The 13,248-nt window shown below is 44.7% G+C and overlaps 1 long non-coding RNA gene across 1 annotated transcript in view; it reads left to right on the top strand.

The window, feature by feature from the left end:
* The first annotated feature begins 1,948 nt into the window (after positions 1–1,948).
* The window catches only part of LOC114486699 (uncharacterized), a 140,079-nt gene continuing 128,779 nt past the window's right edge, over positions 1,949–13,248 (top strand). Inside the window, exon 1 of the long non-coding RNA XR_003680881.1 lies at positions 1,949–2,014. This is a non-coding gene — a long non-coding RNA (uncharacterized lncRNA). The remainder of the gene's footprint in view (positions 2,015–13,248) is intronic.

The raw sequence follows: 13,248 nt of genomic DNA, 5'->3' as shown, positions 1-13,248 counted from the left end.
TGGAGGCTTCTCTGTAGTGCTGTGCTAATCAGGGTTATTTTACTCACTGAGACTTCATTTCTGCTTAAAGGAGTTGGTGGCAAAAATGTAAGCTTTCATTTTCTTACAATAGAGTATTCCCAGGAAAGGGCACTTGTCGGAAAGGCTTCAGCGACATTCTGTCCTTGGTTCCACAGGTGGCTCAGCTTGTCCTCCCAGGTCCCCCGGGAATGCGTTCCTCCTTAATCAAAGGGTTGTTCGGCGAATTTACCCAGGTCATTAATTGCACGGAGCTTTGGTGATTTGTACACTGCCCTCCACTTCTTCAGTTCTCCTGGGTCTGTCCCTCTTAGCAAAGCTAGGTGAAGTAGCTTAATTGATGTCACAACATTGCACAACGTACCTAGCGAACGTGAACTGCAGACTTGATGAGGCCTGACAGGGAATGGACAACCGCGGTGTGCAGACATCCCGCGGAACCACAGCAATTATGTTTTTTGTCCAGCCTGGTACCGTCCCTGTTACTTCTGAGGTTGCCTTTCCCGTTTCTCCAGAACTCAACCCCGTGCACTGGGTCTTGTCAGGTGCCAGGGAAAATATTCTGCTGGCTCTGATCTCCATCTCTGGCCCGGGCCTGGCTCCGTTTTCCTCAGCCATGTTTCTGTCCTCCCGTGTGTGAGAAATCCGCAGAGACGGCATCGCTGGCCAAGACTTCCAAACCGCCGACGGAGGTGCTCAGAGCGCCTCGGCTCCGTGGGTTGGCAAAGCTCATAAGTCGTTTATTGCCTCCTTCCCCCAACACGGAGGGAGCTGTCTGGCAAACCTCAAGGCAGAGTTAAGCGGTGGGTGTGGGCATGCAGGGTTGGCCCAGACTTGGGGGGAAGCCAGAGGCCCAGAGGGCAGGCGAGAGAGGAGGAGACTGATGGGGCCTGCCGGTTCCCAGAGGCTGGGAGCAACTAGGGCAGCGGGGAGAGGAAGAGGGGCTTCTGATCAGAGGAGGGATGGGTGCGGAATGGGGAGGGGGCGTGGAGAAAAGCCCCGGGGAGGGTGGGGGGCACAAAGTGCTGTGCATTCAACATGGCCAGCTCCCTTCTTCTGTGTCTCCCAAGAGAGCATTAGGAAAACACCTACTGCTCAGACGGCCACGGAATAAACAGTGTTGAGTCCAGTGGGGAGAGAGCTGGGACCACACACAGGGCCTCGTCAGGTCCGGGTCACGTTGCATCACCAAGGGGACTGGGGAGCTGGTTTCTTCCACTGCTAGCTTTATACATCTCTCTTTTCCTCCCTATCATGTTTGCTTGTTTGGCCCATTCGCATCCTGGCTGAGTCCCAAAGGGACCCTTCTGCCCGTTCAGTGCCCGAGTCTCAGCCTTTTCTGTATATAGAACATCTTTCCCTTAGAGTCTCAGCACAAATGAAGTCCCTGAGTGGCATGGCGGCATTCAGATGGATGAGAACCTCTTAGTGCCTTGGATTCGAGTGTAGAATGAATGCTTCAAGACAGGGGTCAGCAAACTTTTTGTGCAAAGGGCCAGATAGTACCTATTTTAGACTTTGCCAGGCAAAACTGAGAATATTATGTAGGTATTTATAGAACAGGAAAGAAAACAATTTTCACAAATTTTATACATAAAATTCAAAACTTTATAGACACTGAAATTTGAATTCCATATAATTTTCATGTGCCACAAAATATTCTTCTTCTTTTGATCTTTTTACAATTATTACAATTTTTACAATTTTAAAAAATTTTTACATTTATTTATTTTTTTTTTTACAATTATTTAAAATTATAAAAGCCACTCTTAGCTTGTGGGGTGTATAAATAACAGGTGGTGGGCTGGATTTGGCCCACTGGTTGTAATTTGCCAACCCCTGTTTCAAGAAGAATGAATCATGTTACTATAAAGGAAGCTGTACTCACAACACCCTCTTCTTCCCATATCTCTGCAGACTTGATTGTGACGATCTGGATAAAAATGCTGGTCATCCAAACCTCAGTTCCACAATCAATGCCTGTGATTCATGACAGGTAGGCAAAATGACGGAGTCATAGAATTCTCCACTCTTCTTTCAGGTTATTAGGCTGCAGGCCCAAATGCCTTGGTAATTAATGCTGGCATATCCCTTAAGTCCATGCATGCCCTTTATCAGAAGTCTGTACCCGGGACCACAGTGGTGATCTTACATTTTCATGGCAACACGTGGTTTTAAAAGCCCTTTAACATACAGTATATCATTAGAGCCTCTTAACAACCCAAGAGGTAGAAAGGGTGATTATTATCCCCATTTTATGACTGAAAGAACCTAAACAAACCAAAGCTGCAAGAAGTTGTGGAGCTTCCTGTGATCAGTTATGTGGTGGTGGATGGAGGTTGGACCTCAGGTGTTGATAGGAGCTGGGGATAGAGCAACAGAGACAAGCCTGGAGCTTCGGTCAAGAGGGGCAACAGCCCACAGAGAAAATAAAATAATCCTTCTAGCATTAAAAGAGTTGGTACCCCTATCAAGATGAAAAAGCACACCCTCTTTGAATATATCCAGAAATATTTAGCCTTGTTTATTGTAACCCAAAAGCATATCTTAAGGTAAAAGCCTCCAAAAGCTGAATAAATCCCAAAGATAAGAAGAAAAAACTTCAGGGTAATAATTATACTTCCAAAAACAGTCCCAGGATGCTTCTAAGGGCCAGGACCTGGAATGTGTATTTTGTTAGTACCGCCTACGTGAAGATCTTAAAGCAGAGAGAATGCTAAGAAAACCACAGTGCACAGGCTGACCCTCAAGGACAGCGTGAATTGGGACTCAAAGACGGTGATGGTGGCCATTCCTCACAGACCCCAATGCGATCACAGTGTCCTGAGACTTTAATGGGCCGCGACAGGTTAGTGGCCCGGCCATCCGGCTGCCTGCCTAGAGCCGGCTTCCTTGTGGGGAGAGGTCAGGGGAGCAGAAAAACAGCCTGCTGCTGCTGTCTGCTTCTCTCGCAGCCACACAGCGACATCACACAAGCCCAAAGTCCTTTGAACACGGCTCCCAGGAAGTGCCACTCCGTGACAGAGCTGCTGCTCTTGGAGGGTAGTGGATAAGAGCGAGAGCTCTAGAGTCACGCTCACCTGGGTTCAAATCTCAACCCTCCTCTTACTGACCTGGACCTTGGAGAGCCTGCCTTCGTGTAGGTCATGGTTTATAAGAGAGGCTAACACAGTGGCTACACGGTTGGCTTGTGGGAAGCACTAAATGAGGTAATGCATGTAAAATGCCCGGCACGTAGCCTGGGCTCTTGCTATGGGTGTTATTTATTAGGCCCAATAGCTAATCTGCAATAGCTAATAACTCTCTGGAGAGGCAGCTCCGCGGCAGAAGAAAGAGCATTAGGCTGGGATTCAAAAGGCTTGGGTCGCACGTGAAATTCTGACCCTTGGGAGAGGTTAAGTGATCTGAAGAAAGCCAGCCCCGGAGCCCAAGCTGCCTCCTCTAAGAAATGGAATTAATAACGTCTATTTCACAAGGTCGCTGGGAGGAGTAAGAGACAGGGTGCGAGATTGCTTTCTCTATTATATTATTATATAGTGCCACAAAAATGTTCACAGCAACGTCTCTGAACAAGCAATATATACATATTTATGTGTGCACCACATCTCGTTCCGTAAAAGATTTGAGACAGTCTTCAAACCTCAAGCAGAGCTCAAAACCCACATGAAAAAAGAGAATCCACGTGAAATAATGAACCATAAATATGATTTAAAAAAGAGGACCCAGAAATAGGTAAAAGGAACAAAAAGATCCAGGAGAAATAAACATTCAAAATTGTGGGGTGGAAGATTTTCCTGTCCTGCTCAAACTGAATATCCAGTTTATCTCTTAAGTTTTCTGAGAGTCCAAGGGAAAAAAGGGAGATGTGGTTTTTCATTCTTATTGAAAAAATTACGCACAGATCTATCTCACCCTCTCCTCCCCCTTCCCCACCTCCATTCTTCAAGAGAAGCAGTAGTTTGCAACCCTTACTTCAACCTTGCCAAGGTAAGTACTATTTAGAAATGAAGAAACCAAGTCTCAGAGAGGTTGCCTAGCTTGCCTGAGATCACACAGCTAGTAGGAGGCAAACAAAGCCAGGCTTCAAATTCAAGTTCAAAAGCACCACAGCCCTGTTCCTCCCACCACTAGGAGTGAAATTGTTCGGCAGGCGTCTTCCTGAGCTGCAGCAGCCGGGGAGACTCTTTCTTAGAATCAGACAGAGGCTGTCTTGGTGCCCCAGCTGTCTGCCCAAAGTGTGATTCAGCAGAAAATTACTGTTTCAAGGCCAAAGAAACAGACATCAACCCTCTCATTGCCGCAGTACCGGACAAGCTGAACCAGCCTTCCTGGAGGGCATAGACTGGGGACACGGAGGAAGGAAAGAGGCAGTTTGCTGTCCTTGGGCTTGGAAATGAACGCAGCGCAGGGCACTTGCAGAGGTGTCCTCCTCAGCCCGCAGTTGCTGAAGGCTCATGAGATGTCACTGTGAGCAAGGGTACAACAGACTCTCACAGAAAGTACTCTGAAACAAGAAGGAAGATTCCAGCTCAGCCCTGGGTGGGGCAAGAACAGGGTAGAGCACATTCCCCGGATTGGAATGGAGGAATGGAACAAAGGCAAGAGGAGGAGCAAAACAAAACGATTCTCAAAATCCCAACCAGCCAGGCCTTTTATTCAGGTCTGGGAACTGATACCACAACCCCATTGTCCAGAATCCCCCGTCATCGTAACTAAGCAAGGTTCAGGGTTACAGTATAGTGTAAAGTATATGCTCCCCACTTGTCGTTTTAATGGATCCATAAAGTCCTGAGTTAAGAGGCTCCTCCAGGCACTGTCATATTGATATCCAGACGGGAGGAACCTATCCATTATTGCAGCCCAGAGTAAGTGACACCCCTGCCTTTAACAAAGTTTATGTCTCTTCGGGTGGCTATAGATAATATTAGCAGGGATTCCAAAATGCGTTTCACAGTAGATTCATAAAAGGTGCACTGAGTGACTGAGAGTACAATGTCTTCAAGCCATATTCCTACAGCACATGTGGCATCTAGACTCATAAGGCTTTTCCTCTAGTGTCTAGATCAAAGCCAAGGGCATGACACCTACAGTACAGCTCAGGAAAGGCAATTATGCAGAGGCCAAGACCACTTGTTTCAGTTCTGGGCCTTCCGATATCAACTTTGATCAAAGGATAGACTTTATGTGGAGTTGGGTCATATGTATGTCATATATTTTAAATGACTGTCCAACAATCTCAGCCTGAGGTTTTGATGAGAACTGGACACTTGACAGTTTGGCGTTATATCTTTGGACACTGTCTTATATTAAAGAAAGGCAGTATGTCAATCAAGGATAGAACAGTGTCCTTTGGAAATAAAAAATAAACAGATGGCAATTTGATACTATTTTATGAAATGCAAGTAGGCAAAATATGCTATCTACTTGGATTGATAGCCATCCGACCACTGCATGGAGGCCAGATGCAGAAAACTAGAATTGTGCTCAGAAAATAATTTGGGGGCTTTTCTGGTACTTGAAAAAATGATTAATTAAGTCCTGAAAATTTTACACTGTAGAGCATGAAAAGAAGCTTTGGACCTGTAAAGTGTTGGAGCAGTTGTTACTTGTTCCCCTCAATGACTGTATAAAACCTGGATAATATGCCCACAGATGACATAGTTTTGATCAAAGTAGTGTTCTCATGAAACTGCCAGGATGCATTAATTGAAAGATGTACTTGTTTTATTTTCTAAATAAATGTACCTGTTTTGTGAGATAATTGGTTATGAACCAATTAGGTTTTGGACAACATCTGCCAAAAATGATTTTAGTTGGGTCCTGTGATTAATTAACTGGAGGTCCTCTGAATCAGAAGGGTTTGCTCATTATTGAATGTAATTTGGAGGAATTTGGGCCATAAATCCCTGACCGTGAGGACTATTCCACTTTAGTCCTGGTGTTTAGAGTGGGTGTTACAGTGTTTAGGAGAGGGCCCTAGCCTCTAGCTCACAGGACCAGTGAAGAAAGACAAGAGTTAACACGTGACCAAGACAAAAAGAAATGTGAGGGGACATTTCCCAGGCCCAACATTACCCAAATAATTGGAATGCCACGTTAGTAAGTCCAGAAATATCAGATCCTCACAAACAAATCATTAACCACTCTGCTAGCCAGAATCTGGTTTGGGGAGAAAAGTTGTAATGGCCACAAATTATATTTCTGTCCTTTTGCTTCGCACATTTTTGCTCAACCAAGATACCACTAGCATAACTAGAAATGTGTGAGTCTTTTCAAGGAAAGACCTCAGGTAAATGACTGAATCCAGTCTATTGTCAATCAACAAAAGGTCACCTTTGTCCTTTGGGATGCTGTGGGGTTACCAAAGGAATGAGATACCCCACTTACCTGCCTTACATCTTCAGCTCTCCAAAGTATAGCCCTGACTCAGAAGTAAGTATTGAAAAGCCTCACTTATGAAACTCTGCCCTGAATAAAGCCATGTATTCACTTCCCTGGTTCTTCTCTCAGATTTATTGGCTCTCCTGGACTAGGCTTCTTAACAAGTACCTGACTCTGGTTTCTCCTTCTCTTCAGATGAGAAGCGGTGTAGAAAGCCAGGAAGAGAAAGAGGATGTCTAAGTGGGAGCTAGAGACATGGTCAGAGCCAGGGAAATGTTAAGTCTAGAGTCATAACAATGACAAAAAAACAATTCTAGACATGGAACCATATTTTTATATAAGAATCAAATACTGTATATTCATGATAATAACTCTGAATCAAGAACTGGCTAAAATGCTGTTTTCCAGGGCATTAAATAATGTGTTAAAATTGACCATAAAATAATTGGTAGGCTCAAAATCAAATAATATTCTAGCAGGAAGTAGATTTTACCATATGAAGAAAAACAGGTTTGCGCCAAAGGCAGACCAAAAATAAGAGGATAATGAAAAAAAAGAAAGAAAGAAAGAAAGGAAAACGTTGATTTGACAGCAACCACTTTCCATAGGGTGTAACAGAAAGTAAGCCTCTGGCTTCTCACAAAATCTGAATCGCAGGAGCTCAATGTGGTTTTCACACAAGACTTAGAAGAAATCACCAGCATTAGGGTTTCCATCAAGGAGGAACCGCCAGGCAACAAGCCTGGAAGCTCAGGACACACACCACTCTTAGAAAGGTGTGTTCATGCAGGGAGGTGCCTGCACAAGGAAACTTGTGCACAGAAGCCAGCAGCACAGTGGCCCTGCCTGGAGGTGGTGCAGGCTGCTCCCAGGGTATGCTGGGAGGAGACCAGTTGTACCAATAGACAAGCCCCAATATGTGCATCTGCTCACATTTGGGGGGGTGGGTTGGGACAAAGTCATGTAAAGAAAGCAGTGCAGCTTGACTGAGGTTCCCCTGTCTCCTCCCCATGTTCACCCATCAGCAAGGTCTAGGGGAGTTTGTTTGAAGATGTTAAATTGGGATCATACCATGGCAACCTCTTGTTTTTGTTCAGTAACTAGGGAGCAGAAACGAGTTTCATTTTCTCTATTTTTGAATCTATGGAAATGTATGCTCCATTTCTGAAAGATTTTCATTAAACTATATTTAAAATAATAGAAAAAATATTTTTGACCTTTACTTAGTTAACTTCTGTGTAGTGGCTATGTATCTGACAAAGCAAATTCAAGTCCTGGCTTTACCTCTTACTAGCTGTGTGACTCCAGGCAAGTTGTTAATACTTTATCTTTTTTTGTTTTTAATGGAAAAACAGGCCATCTCAAAACCATGAATACCACTGTGGTTGAGAATATCAGTGTCCCATCTGAGGGGCAGCACTGGGGACCCCATCGTCTGCCAATGCCCCTGCTTCTGGAATCTCATGCTTGGTGGGTGTCAGGTCCTCTCTGATGTCTATCTGACTTGAGGGGAGAAGGGATAGAGGGTAAGCTCCCACATAAGAGTACAGCAGGGGCCCCACCTGGCCTGCTGGCATTTACAGAGGCTGCCAAAGTAGCTCTTGGCCTATGGGAGGACAACCCCTTCAAAGGACACTTTTTTTTTCCTGGCTGTTGTCTCAGAGTCTTACCCTTTCTCAGCCTCAGTTTCCCTGAAAAGACCAGGAAGTACAATAGTTATACTCAGAGGGATTGGCCCAGGGCTGCATGAGAAATGAGGGCCGTTTCCTATTGATTTCTTACTGATTCAGCCACATCTGGGTTCTCAGAGTAGAGCTATTTAGAGAGTAGACTTGACTGAGAGTGTTTCCTGGGGTAAGTAAGGCTGAAGTGGACAACCTCCTAGTTTGTTTCTCTTCTTCAACGATGGGGTCTAGAGAGCCTCCACTTTCCCATCTTTGAGTTCATCTGTCCTCTGCTTGCACATAATCTTGAATGCTCTGCCAGAGTCAACAGGAGCAAGAGGCAGCCTTTCAGACCTAGTCACGTCCAGTCTCCAGCTCCTACCAGTGAATGCACATGTGAGAATCAGGGATGCCCAGATCCTGTCTTTTCCTTGCATGGTGAAGAGTGCCTGCTGGTCGCCATGACTCTGTTCAGTCCTGGAACCCACATCTGTTGACCTGGTCATCCTTGGTCTGAACTACATGGCCTTGGAAAATCCATGCTGTCACAGTATGAAGCCAGTGGCTCCTTTGGTGCTGGCCAAGGTGCTGATCACATGGGAGCCAGAACCCGAAAGTCTTCCTGCAAATGCAACTCCTGCAAGAGAATGGAGCCGAACACCTTGTCCTGATTGGATGACTCAGTAACCTGCTACTTAGGAGGGGCAATCATCACTACGCTTCCACATCTCCTGTGGTGACCCCCCTCTCAGCTGGGGTTGGGGAGGGAGAGTGGGGGATAGGTGCTCTAAGGGCAGCACACTCAGCAAGAGCATGCAGTTTTATTTTGAGTAGAGGAACAGATGGGGTGGAGGGAGAGAAGCTTGGGGTTCAGGTTCCTAGTCTGGAGGCCAGGGTGCTCCATGGAGCTAGTTTGAGGAAGGAGAGAGATGGCTCGGAAGTCCATAGGCTCTGCCAAGGCAGCAAGAAAGCATAGGGGATGAGAGGAAGGCAGAGACGGGGGACAGAAAGCAGGGGTTGGAGCCAGTAAGGTTTAAGCCTGGACTATAGCAGAAAGGCCCATAGTAAGTGAGAGGAACATCAGGACCCAGAGGGAAGAGCCAGCCAGGAGGAGCATTCTAGAGGGTGTAATATGATGGCAGAAGGTCCCGGAGAGGGGCTATTGTGGAAAGTCAAGACTACACAACACACTTTTGTATTTTCCAGTCTAGTGCCACTGAAAGAGAAAACATTCTAAACAACTTTTTTTTTTCCCTAACTACTTAATTTTATGTTTTTTGGCCACGCTGTGCAGCATGTGGGATCTTACTTTCCCAGCCAGGGATTGAACCCACGGCCCCCGCATTGGGAGCACAGAACCTTAACCACTGGACTGCCAGGAAAGTCCCAGAGGAAAGCCTTCCCTCTCTCTCTAAGTGCATTATAGTTATCTGAACTGTTACTTTATAAGGCAAAATTCTTGTTTCCAAGGAGTTTACAACTTAGCTGATGATACATCATATTCACTCAACAGAGGGTTAAATAAAAACCCAAGTAGCACAGGTGAAGTGACCAATAAGTGGTATTCAGAATGAATGCGAGTTCTAATGAGGGAGACTTCACAAATGAGATGGAGTGATTGGAGGGGACAACATGGAGAAACTGGAATGTGATCTGAATCTTAAAGGAGGGAGCAGGCTTTGGAAAGGTAGAGGTGGGGGGACAGGTGGGTCAGGTAGGAAGAATGTCCTATGGCAGAGTTGAGTGAGGTGTGTTATCAGCAAAAATATGCAGACTGGCCAGGGCTGGCCCCTCTGTAAAGGGGACAAGTGGAAGATGCTTGGAGGATAGCAAGGAGGCCACAGTGATGTACTGTCCCAAGGACACAGAGGAAAGAGGCCGTTCAATACATAATGGGCCAGAGCTTAGCTATGCCAGGTCACCTTAAATACCAAGCTGTATTACGGACCTAGGAGATTGCACTGTAACATGATACAATATGTAAAATCAACACATATGATGAAAACAATCATAAAAAGTAGGGTTAGTCAGTCTTAAAAGCCTAGCAAATGAAATTTGGCCATCCCCATCAAACTCTGTCAAGAAGAGCGTTTTACCCAAATGATTTATAGTCTTCTGGTCTCATAGGTAAGAACATAGTATGGGGAGATGCCAGCCTCAGAGGGCTTGAGTAGATATTCAATTAGATGAATAAATAAATGAATAAAGGATCTTATTAAATATTCAATTAATCTGATTCTTCTTCTCTTTCTGACTCACCACACATTCTTTTGATTGTAACTTACCATTCCTTTTAGATTTGCCTGCAGAGAGATAATTACTGATCATAGATGTTGCATGTATTCTAGTCTCCACAACAAGAATTTCTTGCTGTAAAATAATAAACTGACATTCTGGTGTTCTACATCATGACTTTGGCTCATGGGAAAGATCCGCTTTTGGTTTCTGAGGCTGACTACCAGACACTAGATGGTGGTCAATTTGCTGGGACAAAAATCACCCTTGTGTAAGGTTTCTTGAGGACAACCTTGCCATAGTGGAGAAAGTGCTGTATGGAGCATGATTATGGAATGTCTTAAATGCCAGTGTGACGAGTATTGAGTTTATTCTGTAGGATTTTGGGTGTAGTTCAGGTCAACAAACACTTACTGAGCACTTGCTATGAGAAAGGCATTGCTGTGTGGGGAGGAAAGCATTCATAAACAGTCTGTGTGGAATCTACAATGTAGTGGGGAAGGCAGCTCCTCACAAAACCATTTATGATGGACATTGAGATAAAGGTATAAAATAGACTTCAGGAGGGAAGTGGCATTCAAACTGGGCCTAAAAAGAGGAGGATCATTTTTAACCTGCAAAACTAGTAGAAAGGCCATTTTAGGATATGGGAGCAACATAAGGCATGACAAAAACCCCATTGTGCCTGAAGAGGGATGATGGAAGGTTGGGTAGAGCAGACATGACCTTGATCAATGGGCTATCCTCCATGTAATGGTGGTTTGTGAACAGTTGAGTGATGCAAGTAGATTTTCTCTTTAGAAAAAAGTTAAAAGATCTTGAATAATAGATTTTAAAAAGATATTTGGAAGGAGAAATATAAATTATAAGACTGTCTTAGGTATCAGGTGAAAGATGAGTAGGATGTTCAGGAAAGGTAGTGGGGGTGGAATGAAAAGGGCAGGTTCTGAGGAGAGGTTTTTTTTTAATTTTATTTATTTACGTATATATGTATGTATGTATGTATTGGCTGCATCGGGTCTTCCTTGCTGCGCACGGGCTTTCTCTAGTTGCGGCGAGCGAGGGCTACTCTTCGTTGTGGTGCGCAGGCTTCTCATTTCAGTGGCTTCTTTTGTTGCGGAGCATGCGCTCTAGGCACGCAGGCTTCAGTAGTTGTGGCGCGCGGGCTCAGTAGTTGTGGCTCATGGGCTCTAGAGCACAGGCTCAGTAGTTGTGGCACACGGGCTTAGTTGCTCCACGGCATGTGGGATCTTCCCGGACCAGGGCTCGAACCCGTGTCTCCTGCATTGGCAGGCGGATTCTTAACCACTGCGCCATCAGGGAAGCCCCTAAGGAGAGTTCTTAACATGGTGGCCGAGAGGTTCCTATAAGTCCCATGAGTGAACTATGGGGATGCACAAACCTCAAAAGTTGTGTGTCAAATTTTGTGGAAGTGTAAGTATGAATTTAACTGGGGAGAATATTCTGTTAGCCCACATCCCCCAACAAGCAGATGCCAAGATCATATTAAACATTTAAGAAATTTCTTAGCTAAAATGCCTGTGGGAGAAAATGAGGAGGGAGCTGGAAGAGGCTGGGAGAGTCTTCAGAGAGAAAAGGAAGGAAGGAAGTTCTGGTGGAATCCTTTCAGAATGCCATTCCATCTAAGGAAGCTTCAGAAAGGCCACAGTGGAATCCTCCAGCCAAATTACTAATCAGGGGAGTCCCTAGTCTCCCAGGAACAGCTGTGCCTTAGTATTCCTGCTGTGTTTAGTAACCGTCTGGGAACAGCCTGTCAGAAGCATAGCTGAGGTGCAAAGGCAGCAGCTCTACTTTGAGCACAGCAGCCAGGGCCCCCGGTGAATGATGCTCCCTGCAGCTGGAGATCTGAGAGGCTCATTCTCGTAACCACCACAGGGGCACACGACCTTTATTGGATTCCCAAAGTGGTTCGTGACCAAAATGGGGTTAAAACATCGCCTTTCTAGAAATTGTTGAGGTAAAGTTAACAATGTATGCAAATAATTTTCTGCGTATCCAGGAGCATGATGGTGCCATTGCCTAACACACGGTGTGTAGGATAAGACCTAGTGCAAGAAAATGTGCTTTGTTTCTGCCATGTTGTATCTGAGATGCTGGTGAGAGAGCCCATTAAATACCTACCAAGCAATCCGGAACCTCAGATGGCACAGTTTGAGCTGCAACTCTGTGAAAGACATTGTTCATGGAGAAATTAAGGTGTCAATGGAAACAATAGACAGGAGTGAGTTTCCCTCAGGAAGAGGTAGATTGAACAGATCAGAGGGTCAATTGTCTATTTTAGAGGGGGCACTGGGGCATGAGAGTCCAGGTGTGTTGCTGAAAGAAGAGAGAGTAAGGGTGAGGAGTGATCCAAAAGGGAAGGAGATAATCACTAAAGCACTTGTATCCTAAAAGCAATGAGGACAGGATCTAAAAAACAGTGGGCTTGTCAAAAATGCCAAATGCTTGCAGAATATCAAGTAGGGAGATGTTCAAGAAATATAGACATATTTTAAGAAGAAAAGAATCATGAAACGGAGACCTCATCTTAATCACTGTATTACCTCTGTGTTTGCAATCTCCCTGCATTTTCGCGAATAACTATTTTTTTCAATTTTTTCTCAACTACAAATCAGGAATAAGTGGGTGGTGTAGTAAGGAGGCTGGAAGAATCAGGGTCTATCACAAAGAAACAAATGGTGTTTTTTCAAATATGTCTGAGACATTTTTTTCGTCTTTATGTAATTTGAGAAGTTTTCACCCAAACTGCACAACACAAAAACTAAACAACACCTAATACATGTTATGGTAAATATTTTAGGCCTAATGTATATTTATTTTGAAAGCTTACCATAGCATGTATAGATGATTGGTATCATCTTTTTATTGAATTCACTGTTGAAAAACAAATTTTCTAGGGTGAAGATATTTTTCCCTGTGTAGCACAAAG

This window comes from Physeter macrocephalus, chromosome 8 (genome assembly GCF_002837175.3).
Source record: "Physeter macrocephalus isolate SW-GA chromosome 8, ASM283717v5, whole genome shotgun sequence".
Lineage (NCBI taxonomy): Eukaryota > Metazoa > Chordata > Mammalia > Artiodactyla > Physeteridae > Physeter > Physeter macrocephalus.
This window is presented reverse-complemented; position numbering and strand designations above follow the sequence as displayed.